The 16159-nt window shown below is 39.6% G+C and overlaps 1 protein-coding gene across 11 annotated transcripts in view; it reads right to left on the bottom strand.

Annotated features, from left to right (window-relative positions):
* The window catches only part of CSNK1G3 (casein kinase 1 gamma 3), a 138332-nt gene extending 124759 nt beyond the window's left edge, over window positions 1-13573 (bottom strand). For 10 of the 11 annotated variants that reach the window (XR_009518967.1, XR_009518968.1, XR_009518966.1 and 7 more), the window contains exon 1: window positions 13466-13573. The gene's annotated coding sequence lies outside the window, so the exon portion shown is untranslated. Of the gene's footprint in view, window positions 1-4066; window positions 5229-13465 lie in introns of those variants that run through there. The other variant, XM_060008941.1, reaches the window with a different exon arrangement.
* Window positions 13574-16159: the final 2586 nt, after the last annotated feature.

Consider the following 16159-nt stretch of genomic DNA (forward strand, 5'->3'; position numbering starts at 1 on the left):
TTAAATTTTACAAACTGCTTATTACTAGAACTCTCCCACATTACTGGTGGGAATGCAAAATGGTACAGCTGCTTTAGAAAACAGTTTGACAGTTTGTTATAAAGTTAAACACACACTTGCCATATGACCTAACAATTCCCCTAAAAACTTCCCCAAGAGAAATGAAAACTCAGATTCACACACAAAACAAAAACTGCACCCAAAGGTTTGTGGCAGCTTTATTCATTATCACAAAAACTAGAAACAAATACTTCAACTGGTGAATGGATAAACATGCTGAAGTACATCCATATAATGGAATACTGCTCAGCAAAAAAAAAAAGTACTGATACACACTACAACATGGATTAATCTCAAATGCATTCTGCACAGTGGAAGAAGACAGATTCAAAAGGCTACATACCACATGATTCCTATAATTTATATTATATTCATGATTCATTATTCCTATAAGTTATATGATATCTGGCAAAATTATAAGATAGAGTAGTGGTTGTTAGGGGCCAGAGTGGGGAAAGGGGTTGGCTACAAAGGAGCAGCATGAGGGAATATTTTAAGGTGATGAAATTGTTTTCTAATTTGATTGTGAGGGGGAATGAATTTTGCTGCGTTAGAAACAGAAAAAAGAAAAACTTTAATATAAAAAATATCTTACAATACAATCACAGTTAACTGAAATGCTCAAAAAAATAGAATATTTCCTCTAAATATTTCCTCTAACTAAATACATAGCCCATGAATGCATTTCATTTCAGAAATCTTTCTAGAATGTGTTTCTCTACTTTTAAGCCTGAGTAAATAAGTCACAGGCTTGTGTTTATTCTTTTATTTAAATTAGGCCCAATTTATGTGTTTGAAATTTGTCTCATACAGCTGTGATGATGCAAACTAAATTGGTTTGGGATGAGCATGGTGCCTCAGGAGGCATTTAATCAAGGTTCTTCCATGTTAAAATTCTCCCTAATGAAGATGAAATGATTAATCTATTCATTCAACAAATTAGTAATCATTAGAGGTCTATTATGTATCAAACACAGGAAATACAAATAAGACCACTGTAATTCTGGCCATCACATAGCTTAAACAAACAATAATACAAGGTATAATTTGTCCTACAAGAGAATTATAGTGCTTTCAGAGCACATAGCAAGTGCACATAACCTAACCACATAAGGTCTAAATTTCCCATTAGGATCTATACCTTAAAGTGCCTGGAATCTTAGTAAACACAAAAATACATGTACCACAGTGCTCACGACCCCATTACCCTTCAGTATTTAAGGATGGAAAGAAAGCAAAAACCACATACACAGAACACTATCACTGCACAAGCAGTACAATAATCACTCCCCTACAAAAGGTCCTCTTTAGAGAAATACCAGAATATGCAGATTTACTTCTGTCACCTTTCCAGCAAATATTTTTCTGATACAGAATACCATAAGTATGAACTTCTCTGGCTGAGGAATATTATTTTAAAGGGGGTGGGGGCAGGGAAGTAATAAAGAAAAGAAAAAGAGAAAAAGAAACAGACAGGATGGGGAAAAAAAAGAAGCCTGAGTAGGTATAAAGGTTTTTGCAGTGAACTCTTAAAAACAAATTAAGGAAGTTTAAGGAAACTAAAATAGAGGCACTGCAACCACACCTCTTCTTTGTTATGAAAAAGGAAGCCAAGATATGTAAAAAGAGGGCTGCCTGCAGGTGTTGTGGCATGAAGTTACCATGTACAGAGGTAAAATTACATAACCCCAAGGACTAAAGAGAGTGTGATGAATACTCAGCTATGCCAAAGTTACCCTAAACATTTTCCATCTCAAGAATCCTAATTACACAATGCTTCTGGGACCACAGTGGGCCCCACAAGACCCAGTATCAAAAAACCAGAAAAACTTTCAACTGCTAAAGAAATAAACACAGATTAAAATAAAGTGCCTCTTGGTATATACATATTTACAAGAGTAAAAAGCAAAAGAAATTTACCAGGATCTTACTCAAACTCCATCTCAGAGGACTAAGATGCTGAGTAGTTTCTATCAAGAAATAAATGGCAGAAGCAAATTAATGCAGTTCCACAGTTCCTTTTCCAAAGCTCCTGCAGTTAAACATTTTGCAATTCTGAATTTCAGGGCTTTTTTTTTTTTTTTTTTTTGCAGTATGCGGGCCTCTCACTGTTGTGGCCTCTCCCATTGCGGAACACAGGCTCCGGATGCGCAGGCTCAGCGGCCATGGCTCACGGGCCCAGCCGCTCCGCGGCACGTGGGATCTTCCTGGACCGGGGCACGAACCCTTGTCCCCTGCATCAGCAGGCGGACTCTCAACCACTGCGCCAGCAGGGAAGCCCTTTCAGGGCATTTCTGACAGGTGATACAGTGTGTAAACACCATATACTTTTTAACACCCATAGAGAAAGCTGTAATGGCACAGAGAAGTCTGGAACAGCACACTATGATTAAACATTTACTATTTCTGCAGTGAAACCTACAAATACATGAAATAAAGACAAACAGTTCACAACAGGTTTTGTGAAGAAAACCAATTTGTGCCAAACATACAAAAAAAGAATTTTGGTTTTCAGAGCATTTTAGATGTCAGAATTGTTGATGAGGAATTGTGGTCCTATAGAACAGTACCCATTACTCTATTACTAATTATATGTGCAAAATGTAACTGGTAACCTCTTTATCATGTGCTTTTATTGTAGTAGTTTGATGAACTCAAAATAATTCTAAAAGTTTCCCAATGGTTCACACATAATATGCCCTCTACACTCTATCCACCCTTAAATTTCTCTAACACAAATTCTCCTATCAGGGCAGTTTACAGAAATCTAACCCTTGAAATTTATAGAAGAAATGCAAATCCAATTTTGCCACCATGCAAAAAATGTTCATTGAATGGAATTTAATGCATTGAACTCATAAAATGGCTTGCTCTTATGTTGTCACAAGAAAAATGTAAGAGTGTTCCTGACCTAGGAAGCAGCAGCAAATAAGTTACCATGGACCCTGATTTGCCATAAATGATAAGACACAATAATCATAAAACCCTATTATCATAGTGCATTTATATGTATATATTTACTGATTACATACAATATAAACAATATACTACACGCACAATATACTATAACTTAATTACTAAACTATTTCTACCGAGGGGAAAAACAGAGACAGTACCTCATCAACAACGGTATAAAAGAGAGTAAAGGGCTTCCCTGGTGGCGCAGTGGTTGAGAGTCCGCCTGCCGAAGCAGGGGACACGGGTTCGTGCCCCGGTCCAGGAAGATCCCACATGCCATGGAGCGGCTGGGCCCGTGAGCCATGGCTGCTGAGCCTGCGCGTCCGGAGCCTGTGCTCCGCAACGGGAGAGGCCACAACAGTGAGAGGCCCGCATACCACAAAAAAAAAAAAAAAAAAAGAGAGTAAAGCGGTAGAAATACAGTTATACTAAACAACCATTAAGGCCCCTTCCATCCTTACGTTCCATGAAAAATACAACTCAATGATACTGCAAATATGATAAATATAACTAATAAAATATGATAACTAAAACCAATCAAATTTTGATGAGCAACATTCTTATACTAACTTTAAAGATAGGATTGCTTTCATCACTTAGGTTTCTTAAGATTTCTAGGGGCATCTGAATTGGTACCTTAATTTATTCTAGATAAATTTCCCTTTAACAAATTTTCCAAACTTCTAGTTTTGGTGCTACACTATTCAAAAGCTGCTAATGAACAAGGAATAAATAGTGTCTTCACTAAGCATTCTGAGTATGAAACCCTGAAGAGAAGTCATTTCATTAACCTGGTCCTCTTGCATATACTTTCTATGCATTTCTATCTCATCTTCACACCTCCATCTCTGATTAAAAAGAGAATTTGAAAGTAAAAGGAAGACGTTTTTTCAAAAAAAGCTAAGAGATGTGTATAAAAAGAAGGAGAAATCAGTCATTTTCAACCCTGAAGCGCACTGGAATCACCTGTAGAAATCCTAAAACAGATCAATGCCTTGGCCCCATCCCCAGATTCAAATATAAAGTAGCATGGGTAGAATCCCAATACCTGTAATTTTTTCAAGCTCCCCAGAAAATGTTAATGTGAAGTCAGGGCTGAGAACCACTGGTCCAAGCTGCCTTCTCCACAAATCCTTTTTTCTCATCTACTAGTAAGTTAGCACTCCCAGCCCTACAGCAAGGATTGAAAGCACTGTCATTAAAATTGCCCAATTTTGTTCTCTCGTTTACTCTGTCACAGAAAAAATTTTACTAATTTTCAGTTGGAAGATTTTTTTTAAAGTGGGTATGGTAAAATTTATTTTAACTTATTTGAAATTCTCATTCCCAGTGCTCAGAATTTTATTTTTCAATCAGCCTTCAAAAAACAACCTTCATTAGTAGAGTATTTAGATTAACAATATACAATAAACACACAATACACATTCCAGTTATCAACTTCCAACAGACTATCAGAAAATACTCAAGAGAATGCGTTTAAAGAGCTGATTACATTTTGATTTAACTACAAACATTTTCAGAATCCCAAATATATAAAGAAATATTAGCCATAATATGCCGACACTCATATGATAGAAAAAGAGCTCAGTAAATAATCTACCACTTTTTAAAATAAAAACTGGCATTACAAGATTCCACATCTTTAAGATTTACACTTCTTTTGGGGGGTGGGGGGGTGGCGGTGTTCATGTTGTTTTCAGATCCTTGGAACAAAAGGAGAAAATAAAATAATGTTTTACAAAAATATGCATCTACAAATACCAGTTTCTTTTTCAAATGTCATCAACAACTGATACCTACTAGTTTCACCTCCAAAACAATACTAGGTTATTTTTGCACACCAAATTAGGATTTTATGAAAAGGCCTTATAGCCATGTGTACACACACCGTTAGACTAGTGGAAGAGTCTTATGGGAATTTTCTCTCCCTATAACATTACCTACTATATTTGCCTGCCATTTGAAAGTATTCATTGCTAGAATATATAATAAGTATTTCACAGAAATAGAAAATAAACATAACACAGACTGGATGTAAGGGAAAAAAAACATTTTCACTTCCCTTTTTACTACAGGAAACTCTGACTATAACTTTGACTCCAATATATCATACTCTGATACCTTGCCAAGTATACCACTTGAAGTCAAAACCAAACAAGTTAAAAAAATAGATAAATTAATAATTAGAAAAATTCAGAAGTCCACTTTCATAAAATATACTTGTATCAAATGGTATCATACGGCCAATTACAACTTAAAATTTTTTTTTTTTTTTTTTTTTTTTTTTTTTTTTTTGCGGTACTTGGGCCTCTCACTGCTGTGGCCTCTCCCGTTGCGGAGCACAGGCTCCGGACGCGCAGGCTCAGCGGCCATGGCTCACGGGCCCAGCCGCTCCGCGGCATGTGGGATCTTCCCGGACCGGGGCACGAACCCGTGTCCCCTGCATCGGCAGGCGGACTCTCAACCTCTGCACCACCAGGGAAGCCCCTCAACTTAAAATTTTAAGATATATAATTTGTAATAAGTCCAATTTTTAAAATAAATACTATTAAAAGTATCAGCGCATTCAAGGCACACTCTATTTAAGGTAATATACAATGAAAGCGGAATTATATGTTAAATTCTAGGTTGGTAGAAAACATTCCACCACAGAATTTTATTTTCTTCCCTCAAAAAAAAAAAAAAAGTAATATTTTTTCCCAATGGTAAAAATAATGCATAATCATAGCTGAAAATCCAAACACTACAGAGAAGTATAAAAAGTATAAAAATAAAAATCATTCCAAATCTATAAATATCTGTCATTAACGTAAATATCCTTCCAGGGGATGGATGGATTTACTCTGTATATTTATAACAACACTGCAACAATTAGAATTACAACAATTAATTCTGTATATTAATTATGTATTTATACATACATGTATCTCCATATATGTCCCCATACACACACACACACAATTTTCTTTTACATATACTGAAAACAAAGAAATCTTTAAGATATCAACTTTCTTGAAAATAAAAATATATGAATTGTTCCAAGCACTCATTCTGCTTCTGCATTTTCGTTTCAGCAGTCCAGGGTGTGTGTGTGTGTGTGTCTGTGTGTGTGTATGCATGCTGTTTTTGTCGACTGCTTGAGAGAAGATTAAAAGATTTATCTGTTTGCTTGTTTTACTTAAACACGTACACACACAGACACACACACACACCAACTCTGGCTACAAATTTCCAAACCCTGAGAACCCAGATATCTGTATTAAAGGTACTTGGCTGACTGCTTTACATAACTAGCCCATGGTCCTGAGCAAAACTGCAAAGTAGACAAAACTTTTCATGGCCTCCCACTTTTTGGTCAGAAAGAGCACTACACTATCAATGAGGATAGGAGAGTTCTACCAACCAGGTGTGTGACTTAAGCATTTCACTCAACCTTCCCACAATTCATTTCAATTCTAAAAGTCTGTGATTCTCCCCAGACCCCACAATTTTTATTTATTTTTTATTTTTTTGCTGTATTTAAGATATGTAACACCTTTCCCTCCTACCTCAATCAGATTCCTTGATTCAAAATAAACCATTTCTCTGACTGATAAATTCCAATTTCCTCAAGGCATCTATTCTCCTCCAGGTATGACAAAGAAATATGATGAGATCAAAGATGTGGACAAGTTTTGTCCAAGAAGGAGGGTAGCAACACAGAAAAAATTTAAATAAGTTTACAAGTACAAATGTTTAATTTAAAGTTAAAATAGCTTTATGAGTTCCATGAAAAAAAGTATAATCTTTAACTGATTTTACTGACTCAAAGTTAGTCAATAAGAAAACTAGCAGTGTTTTCAGTTCCTAAAATATTCATACCTGAGCATATTTAAGATAGTCACATAGAAGCAGCCTTCTAATCTTTCATCCGTTACATTTGTACAACACTTTAAAGTTCAAAGTGCATTTAGATGCATTATTTATTTTCTTCCTTAAAACAAGCAGATGTGTAGATGTGGTGGTCACTATTGATTGCCTCTCTAACATCCGTTTCCCCTATATTCCTCCTTCCCACAATTTTTTAAAATATCCTCCCTCCACCATGTAACTCGGGGAAATGTGACCCCATCGCCAGTTGCAAGGGTATATATCCTGACTGGTAGAAACTCACTATGATAACCCTGTCCCCCTTGTCATAACTGGTTTGGAAGTGTGACCTAATTCTGATCAATAAAACATGAAGGGGAAAATATGTTGGTAGGCTTGCGCAAAAGATGTCCTGGCCAGTGCACCAGGATCTTGCTACCAGTCTGAGGATGAATCCAACACACATGGGAAAGCAGAGCCAAGTAAATTTCACAGAGGCTAACCAAAGCTCTGAAAAACTAACCCTGCCTTCATAGTTCAGCATTCCATTTCAGCTACTGCATTTCAGGTGTTGTAATGTGGTGACACCAAGATAAAGAGTATACCCCATCTACCTTTCCTTCTCCAACTTCGACCTCCTTTTTCAACACCTATAAGCTTTCCTTTGCCTTTGGGCTGAGCTAGACGAGAAAGGCAAGTAGTTACTGTAAGCTGTTAGACCAGCACCCTTTGCACCAAGCTCAACTGCTCCTGGGTATGGCATTTCCTCTTCCAAAGGACAATTTCCTCTACCAATTCACTCCTGCAGTCCCTACTCAGGTTGAGGAGATGGTGGAATTACAAGAAGGCTCTCTCCAACCCTGATGCTGTAATAAAAGCTGAAAGGTAACATACGAAATCAGACGAGGGATCCTATCAGGAAACATGTGGGAACCATGTGACCTAATAATTAAACAATTCCCCCTAACATATGAATGACTGTATGTTCAGGAATACCAGTATTTCTCTTTTTTAAAAGAGGATGCTGTTAAACAAATCTCTATGAGAGATTATAAACTAGGTGTTACTTTAGAAGTAGATACCTCTTTAATATACTATTATTAACCAACAGTTCATAACTTAGTTTAAAAGGGGAATCATAAAAGAATCTACCTGAAACATTTTAATGCAACTAAAACACCAAAATATACAATCACAAGACAGTCTTTTTTTTTTTTTTTTTTTTGCGGTACGCGGGCCTCTCACTATTGTGGCCTCTCCCGTTGCGGAGCACAGGCTCCGGACGCGCAGGCCCAGCGGCCACGGCCCACGGGCCCAGCCGCTCCGCGGCACAAACCCACGTCCCCCGCATCGGCAGGCGGACCCTCAACCACTACACCACCAGGGAAGCCCACAAGACAGTCTTTTAATGCAGGGCCAAGGTCTTTCCTTCAAGCATGAGTCCATGGATTATAGTTCTACTTTATCTTTCTTGCAAAAACCACACCCATAGTACATCACCTGTGATTTCCAGTTTCTTAAACATGGAAAGACATCTCACAAACACTTATAAGCAATTTTATTGCAGCATCTTATTGCAAAATCTACAACTTTTAGGGTTTTTTCCCTAGTCATTTAATTTCACCTACACCGATTTTAACTGGAAGTGACTTCAGCTACTCACCTGTTTCCAAAGCAGCCACTGGCTCTCATACAAACACCTTTTCGCCTTCATAGTTCACTGAATAACATCTCATTAAACTATGTAATTACAACAAGTACAACTGCCATTAACAATTTGCTGGGTACACAGACAAATGATTCTTGGTAGGTATACACAGTATACAATAACCGGTGGGAATAAAAGTTCAAGAACAAACTAGAGGGTAGTCTACTGCCATTTAATGTAGCATGGACATCAAGTAGTAAATGAATGAAGAGTATAACTTAATCTTTTGAGTGGGTTAAAGAGAGGTGAGCTCAGAGATTCTCCTGTAATAGGCTATCCCCAAAAGTCTTTGCTCATTCTACACACCAATCAACACTCTGACAACTCATATATATCAGCAACTCCTAAATTTAAGAGAATATCTGCATAGTGCCTGCTATGTGCCAGGCATCACATCATGGCACTTTATATGAATTTCCTCAATCGGGATGAAGAATATAATGGCAGAGAAACCCTCTCCCCTGCCCCCTTGTTTTTCCAACGTAGCTATCAGCTAAGGAAAGTAGTTCAACACAAAATCAACTAAATATATGTAATAAATTTGAATACAGTTAAAATCTGCATTACCTCACTGAAGAAGAAAGCATTAGAAATTTGTGTTTAAGAAAAAGAGTATATACATCATGAGATTTTACTAATTACAGTAAACGCTATAAAAAATGTGGACATGATATAGTCATGTGGACATTGGTTTTAGCTATAGATTTTCATTTAATTACATTATAACTATGTGATATATCATTAGTAAAGAAAATGATCAAAATGTGTGTCTTATCTACCAAATACACAAGTACTTCAAGTTCACTGTTAAGAATTCTTCCTCAGAACTAGGATGATTGGCAGGGAGTAGAAGGAGAGAACATAATGTAAGAGAGTTTAAGAACAAATCACTATGCACCTTCCATAGGTCCCATTATAGAAGGAAACCCAAACATTTATAGTTCCTAAATCTCAGCTTTGAGAAGGGAGTTAGAAAAAACATGGCTAACAGGAGTCTCCACTGTGTCTCTAAAACTTACCTATCCCCGATTATCTGTCCCATTCCATGTTTTCTGACTAGTTCAGAGGCTCTCCAAAGTCACTTCACATTAATAGACAATACACACTTGATTTCCACACATTAACAACCTCATGTGTGGTTCTTTCCTACAGATCAGCACAAAAATGATACTGAGGTAGCTTACGTTACTAGAACCGTATCTTCTGCTCCTAGAGAGTCACTACTAGTAGAGAACTACAGATATCCCAAAACCGCCATTTCCAAAGAAATTATATCTTAAAGAACAAACACCCAAACACATACTAACAACATTAATCAATACCACTAAGTGCCAACTGCATGAGAAAAGACAAAAAGGAAGAATATGGAAGATTAGAGAAGACATCATTGGTCTAAGACTGTGAAGTCAGGAAAAAAAAAGAAAAAGATTTAAATATGCACTCTGCTACTTCCAAGATATATCTTAAACACGTTGCTTAAATTCTAGAAAACTCTGCCTCCTACTGTCAAAGGCAAGGCTTACACCACCTAACTCACAGAGTCATCTTAACAGTTATCATTTATGGTCCTCAGACCAAGTGGGCACTTAATAAATTGTAATAGGTATTGTTATTATCGGGAGGTTCAAGATACAAATTCAGTTATAATGTAAATCCTTATTGAACATTAAGAGGGGAATAGTCAGTAAAAAACTATCAAACAATCTCCCCTGTTACATGACTAGATGATTAAACAATGGCGTCATAAGGGTGATATTTTTCTAAGCACTCCTTTGATAATGATTAAGTTTGGGATTAAATTTTTTTAGAGTCGTCAATATTTAAGATGACTAAAAACCCTGTATATATTTATCCATAACTGTGGAAGTCTCTCATGTTGTCATCTTACTGGTATAGTCAATTCTCTTCCTATGTAGATTCTTCACATTTCACTTTATCCATAGCAAATCTCACCTTAAAGTGTATTAACAATAATATAACTATCCAATGACCTGTATTTTGTTATTTATTGTTTCAGATTCCCACTATTTAGTTTGATACATCCTTTTGGAAAGCCCTTTGAAGCTAAACAACTACTTGTTCCATTCTGAAAAAATCTGAACCAATAAACCACACCAGAACGATGGTCTATTCCCAGCATGAAGGGGATTACAGAGGGCACCCAGAGAAGAAAAGGAAAAGATTCCCATTTCTTCCCAAGTCATATGTTTAAAATCTAGATTTATTTCATATAAAACCAATTACCAGGTTACCACACACTCATATCCAAAGGCAAGCAAAGAAATATGACAAAACCATGCAGGAACTGTTTTCGATTATATACTCTTCTGCTTTCCTCCATTAGCATGAATGATAACAAACTGACTATTCTAATTTGTTTCCTTTAAACTTACTAGCCTTATTTGCCTACCTACTTGCTATCAGCATAGAATCTATACACTTGGACCTTCATACCTTAAACTGACTCACTTTTAAATACAAGGCATTCTAGATGTCCATGGACTGACTGATCCCCACCTAATTTTACAGCTTCTATTCCCACAGAGACCTCCTGGCACAGCAGCCTTAGGTCCAGCTCAACAGGCCCCATGATAGCAAACCAGCAAGCCGGTTCTCAACTGCTCCCTTCACCTACAAAACTACCCACACCACCCCACACACACACCGACCCATTTTGACCATTAAAATATTTTAAGCCCCAAATGGAGTATTACCAGCTCTAACCTCGTTTATAATTCCCCAGTCAAAATTGGTATCACACTCACACACTCACACTCACACACACACACACACACACACACACACACACACGCATGCTTCCATACATTTCTAATAAACCCCACAGGAGTCCTGTGTTGCAATTATTTCTGTGCATGTCTGCTTCTCCCTTAAAGGTCTTAGTCCTGGGTCTTAGTCCTCCTCATGTTTCTACCACTCTTCCACCCTCACCACATAGTAAAAGTCCCCTACACAAAGTAAAGGTTCAGGTTGAACTAAACTATTCCTTTGTTCTAATCCTAGTTCTTTTATTTGAAGGAATAAGTGACTTCTGTGTGCTGAAGATTTTGTTAATAGTTAATGCTTGCAAATCTAACAATGAAAATGTCAATAATTATACAATGCATTAGTTTTTAAGTTGATGAATGGCAGAAGAGGTCAGTGAGCACAATAAACCATCAGAAAAGATAATCATTTTCCAAGATTCCCCCAAAAGTCTCATACATATCAACATCAAAATTAAACTTTCTGTCCCCCCGTTCTAATAAGAACTACTTACTCCTTATACCTGAGGCTTATTCAGAAATGCAAGCACCCTGAATGCAAAAGTGTCTATACACTCTGCTACAAATCTATACCAAAGCCACGCAATTTATCTTATTACACCTTTCTTCCAATTCCCATAAATATGATTTTCATCTTTTGTGCAACTATAAAGGCTAATGTATATAAAATAAGAAAATAATTGATCTTAACTCAGAATACAGTTGGACCAAAGTTTGGGAATAATTACAAAATACACTAAACACAACTCTCCACTCCTCTCTGCCAAAAAAGTTATTAAGAATGTCACAAACCAGATCTGATTTTTGGTGGGAAATGTTTTCTTAAACTGGCCTCACATCTTATAACTTCTGTGATATTTTTCTTTCACAATCTGCTTATTTACAGGGAAAGCAAATATTCTTCAAAAATATATACATGGTTTTACTAATTAATATTTTTAATTTTAAAAAGTATTCCAACTCAGATATAGTTTAACCTCTTTTACTATCTGTGGGCAAATGTCATTCCTATACAAGAAGTAATTGAAAACGTAAAAGAAATAAGTACTAACTTCTTTCCTTAACTTATTAAAAATCAGTAGGTTTTTAATTCTCCAATTAAAGTCGATGTTCTAAAACCAAAGGTTAAAAAAGGGTCACTTGCTGACCAGCCTTGGTACTCATTACAACAGAGTTAAAACTAATTCGCACAGAGTAGCAACAGTAGCCATCTCCCACACACACTCCCACCCATTAACTTTTCCTCCTTCCCTGGGAGAACTGGAATGATCGTAACACAGGCCTAACTACCCTCACCCCAGGAGCAAACACACATCTCCATCACCACCCCGCAGAAAAGAAACGCGGGGGCTGTGGACCAAGAGAGCCGACGCTCCTGTGGGTCACTTCCCCTTTGCAAGTGGGAGAAACAAACAAAGCAGCACCCTAACAGTAACCATCAGAGTAATTTTGAGCCCCCGACTAATGCCTTGGATAAGTTCTGAGCTAAGTCAAAAGCTCTATCGAATAGGTAAATCCCTACCCCCCCTTAAAACAAATACCCCATCGGGAAGTTTCTCCCAGAAATGAATGCTGACCCCTGACACCTCCTCCAGCCGACAGACGGCTCCCTCCCTCCTGCCTAAAATCCCCACTCCGAAGGGCCTGCCTAAAATCCCCGCTCCAAAGGGAATTGTCTGGACACAATCGCGGGGCGCTGGGGGCTGCACTCCCGACCTCTCAACCCTCCCCCCAAAAGCCTCTGCCTTTTCCCAGCTCGCCCACCTCCCCGCCGTCCCCACTCGCTCCGCACCACTCGGGCAACTTCTGCGGCCAGCCCGGCCAGCCGCCCGCGGCCCCCTCCCTGCTCAACGAGCCCAAGGCGCCCTCGCCCCCCGGCCACGACTGCGGCCGCCTCCAGCCCGCGCCTCCGCGCCGCCTGCCCGGGTCCTCGCCCACCCCTCCCCGGGGCCCCCGCCGGCGGCACCGCCCCCGCCGCACCCCACCCCACCCAGCCCGGGACCCCAGTCCGCCCAGCCCCACCCGGGGAGGAAGGCGCCGCGGCCGCGCCGAGGCAGCCGCCGGGCCGGGGCCTCCCGGCCAGGCGCCAACGCGAACGGGGCTTTACCTCAAAGGCGCGGCCGCAAGTGGCGGGTCGGTCCCGGGCGCGGGCGGCGCCCCCCGGTCCGTCAGTCAGCGGCGGCTGGGGCAGCGGCGGCGGCACATCGCACCCGCCGGCGGCCGGAGGAGGAAAGCGAGGCACGCAGGGAGGGAGCGAGCGAGGTAGGGGGGAAGGAACAAGCGAGGGAGATAACGCAGCTCGGACTCGGTCGCCGCACTACTGCCGGTGCGTCCTACCGCCGCCTCTGGCCGGAGAGTCGCCGCCCGGGCCGCGGCTGTCGCCACCAATGCAGCTGGGAATGAATGCACAGCGGCGCCTCGCTTATCCGGAGGTCAAACATCCTTCTGCCTCGGGCATCCGGATCGGCGCCGGACCCGGAAGTGAACGCTTGGAAAAAAAATTAAAAAGGAAAGCGTCTTTCTAGCGGCGGCGGCCACTCGAGCTGCCCGCATCAGCGAAAAGAGCCGAGTAGAGCCGAAGGTTACACCGACTTGCTCGGATTGGTTGGCTCGCCGACCGGAAGAGAGGCAGCACGCTCATTGGCTGGCAAGGCTTATAAAAGCGAAGCCACGCCTTTCTCCCCACCTCCGCACCGGCGGTGAGCGTAGCAAGCGTCGAGTAATTGTGGATGCGAGATGTCTCCCTGGGTGAGGCCTTGGGAGGAGACGTTTGGCGAGGTCTGTGGAGAGAGCTGGGCGAAAACGCTCCCATGGTTTAGAGGAGCTACGAAAAGTTCCCCGCTGCTTGAGTGAGCAGGAGCCTAAGGGCGCCATTGTGCCAAGTCGGGGTGCCGAGGCTTTTCCGAGTGTACAGAGCACAGCCCTTCAGGTGCCAAAGAATTTTAGGGCCCGGCCAGAGGGAGTGACCTCACTGGGTTGACATTTTCCCCCACTTTCTTGTAAATCCAGGGCTGTATCAGGGATTCAGCTGCTTAGAAATATAAAGTGTGGCTCACGTTTGCATTCCGTTTGCTGTCTATAGAGAACTTCGTTTGTGAGCTCAGGTAACCCTCTCGACTATATAATGTGGTAGCTATTATCTCGGTTTTTCTAGTGAACCTTCTAAAGTTCCTAGAAGCCCAGCATCACTCAAGTCATCAAATTGTAGACACAAATTGGAACCGATGTTTTCTGACTCTACTGTCCACTCTGCCCACAGAGGGGAGGCAGAAGATTACATTCTTTCTCTTATGGTTGGTTAACTGGGATGAAGATATGTTACTATGGAAGACCTATATGGAAATCGACCCACCATGAAGGCATTGTAGAAGACTCTGAAACTATCATTTTTAAAAAATTGTGTCTAAAGACCTTTCAAAAGTCAGACATAAAGGTGTGCATGAAGAAAAATCATAGTCTGGTGCTATGTTTTAAATATTTATCAAACATATTTTTATATTTTCAGTACACTTGCTGCATCAAGGAAGTCTTTAGTCTCTTCTCTCTCCCTCTCTCTCTCTCTCTCTCTCTCTCTCTCTCTCTCACACACACACACACACACACACACACACACACACGAAAAATTTGAAAGGCTCCAGTGAAACAAATGCACTTTAAAATAATCGAGGATTTATCTCATTCTCCATTTCTACTTTAGCAGACTGATGATAGGGTCGATGTGTAATCTGCAGGGGGTAGTTAGTATGGAAATATGCCGTTTTTGTTTTTGTAATACAACAGTGCCTTTTTTTAACTCTACTCTTATGCTTTCTCAAACTGAAGGTTATGAAGTGACTGGTATCACCCATCTTAGAGGAAAGTGATAGTAAGGACTGCTTCTGTGTTTACCACACTACCATCTTTCTGTTAGAGACTCAAAAGGAATGAAGATTTGTGCATGCTCAGGATGGAGAATAATTTGCCTAATAAATAAGACATCTCCACTTTTCTGATATATCCCAGGACCCAAAACTAGACAAGAAACAAAGTTAACCCTATCTCACTAAATGGAGAAGAAATGTCTACAATACTGGGAACTATTGTCATCAATGACCAACAAACCATTTTATACTCTCCATCTGAAAAACCTCAGTTTAGATCAAGAACACCTCTACTGACCCCTCAAAGTTCTGATAAATGTTTAAGAAATACAAGTTTATAAATAGATCATCAAATCACATTTTTAAATTATATATGGATAGGAATAAACATTTATGTTTTTAAACACCTCAGAAAAGGCTGCTTTTTGTTAAAATTTGACCTAGACGCTCCTATAGATTAAAATCTGCAGGTAACCTAGGTAGGAAGCCAATAAAATTTCATGTCATTGTATTAACTTGTAAGGAAAAAACTGGCAATATGAAAACAGCCTGTGTTAAAGAGGGAAAGACCAAATTACTTGCATCTCAATCAAAACTCTTTGTTCTGTAGCGTGATGTCTCAACATAAGCAGACAGATCATAATTTCCATCTGCTATATTGTACATCAGATATAGTTAATTTTTTGTGTCACCCCATATTTCCTAGCATTTGCTACTCTTCAAGTGTTTATATACTATTAATATGTTTTCATGTTTCCCAAAGCAGTGTCATATTTTTTTATCACCCTGAACTTTATTCTGTTGAATTTATATCTCTATAGATATAAGTAAATATTTGTCCCAACATTTGGGCATGCAACAACTGTTATGATTACTATGAAAAACAAGATAAAAGCAAAGGAAGCTTTACTAATATATTTCTATTAAAACAAGCGGGGATG

Source organism: Delphinus delphis, chromosome 3 (assembly GCF_949987515.2).
Source record: "Delphinus delphis chromosome 3, mDelDel1.2, whole genome shotgun sequence".
Taxonomy (NCBI): Eukaryota; Metazoa; Chordata; class Mammalia; order Artiodactyla; family Delphinidae; genus Delphinus; species Delphinus delphis.